We start from the raw sequence: 1,538 nt of genomic DNA on the forward strand, positions 1-1,538 counted from the left end.
CTTTTATTGGTTAAAATTGGCCTTTTTTTCAGAGTGCCTTTCACCTTTCACCCTAATTACATATTCAATATTGCTTTTGCTTATTTTCTGGAAGTAAATAGCGCTTGGCATTTACATTATGACATGAAGATTTGAAACATCTTCAAAATAGTTCAGTTTGCACTAGTAGTTAAGTAAATGGAAATTATTAATTTTATAATTTGGAAAACTTCTGATACAATTGCATTTTTATACATTGCATCACATCGGATCGTTTTTCTTTTTTATTTTCCATACAATAACTAGTTTGGGAAAAATTTTTATATGGATATTGGAATCTATTATCACCTTGTTTTATGCAGGCATTTTTTTATGAAATATTTAATTATGTTTTGGATAGGAAAAGGCCTGCTTACGAACCGTAATATAAAACAGAGATCATCTGTGAAAGGTTGTTAGTTTAGCAATATAGTGTGTGTGTGAGGAGTTGGTTTATCTAATGTTATCAGGTTTTACATTTCTTTACAGATATTTCTGTAAAGAGAAAAAAAAAACGTTATTTCAAGTTAGCATATGAAATATAATATCAAATATATTAAATAATTTATAACTTCCTTAAACTAATATAAATACATTTCGCTTGACTGAAGGTGGTGAAATGCATTTGACGTGTGCGGTTCGGTTGGCACGCTTGGAACACCGAGTTTTGAGGAGACTGTCTGGTGTTCATGCACGATAACTTACAAATCTTACATACGCCAGTTTTCTTTTTAATATCTAGTAAACGTGAAATTGACAGAATATTTTTATAAATATGAAGGAGGATTCAGATATACCAGAGAAGGAAATTGGAAATATTGTTTTTTTTATATATATAAATGAATGGTTTAATGAAGTCACATAGGCCTAGAATAATCGAAACAGATAACGACATCTGTGGGATAAACATAATTTACTGTTTATTTTTTTACTAAATGATTTTTTAATACTACGTTTCGACCTCTTGCTCACTATCAATATTATCTACCACCCATTACGAATATTAATAATAATATATGGATATACATTTTTGTTTTTCCGCTTTACCTCATTATGGAAAGTGTAAACATTTTTCTCTGAAGGAGGAGTGACTAATTCAGTCTTCAGCCATACGGTTTCAGAATAAAGCCATTCAACACTGAAATGATCAATTATATATTTGGCATAACAGATGTAAAAGAACACATTATTAGTCATAAAAAGTCGAACATCACACAAATAACTATAAATAAAATCACACAGCATTTATCATATGATTCTTACCTTTCACAGACCAGGCGAAGACCATTAGGCCTAGACAAACATTTATTTCATATGTTTTTTATATTTTGATTATGATAAATAAAACTTAATATAAAAAATAGTTTTGTTTTTAACGTTGTATACGCAAAACATATAGGCCTACAATTTTGAGTGCTAAAATAAAACCCTCTTCAGACCGAAAAAAAATGGTTAGGGCAACTTACAAGAAAAAAAAATATCATACCAAAATTATTGAAGAAGAAACACAGGAAAGAAAT

Source organism: Macrobrachium nipponense, chromosome 11 (assembly GCF_015104395.2).
Source record: "Macrobrachium nipponense isolate FS-2020 chromosome 11, ASM1510439v2, whole genome shotgun sequence".
NCBI classification, from domain to species: Eukaryota; Metazoa; Arthropoda; class Malacostraca; order Decapoda; family Palaemonidae; genus Macrobrachium; species Macrobrachium nipponense.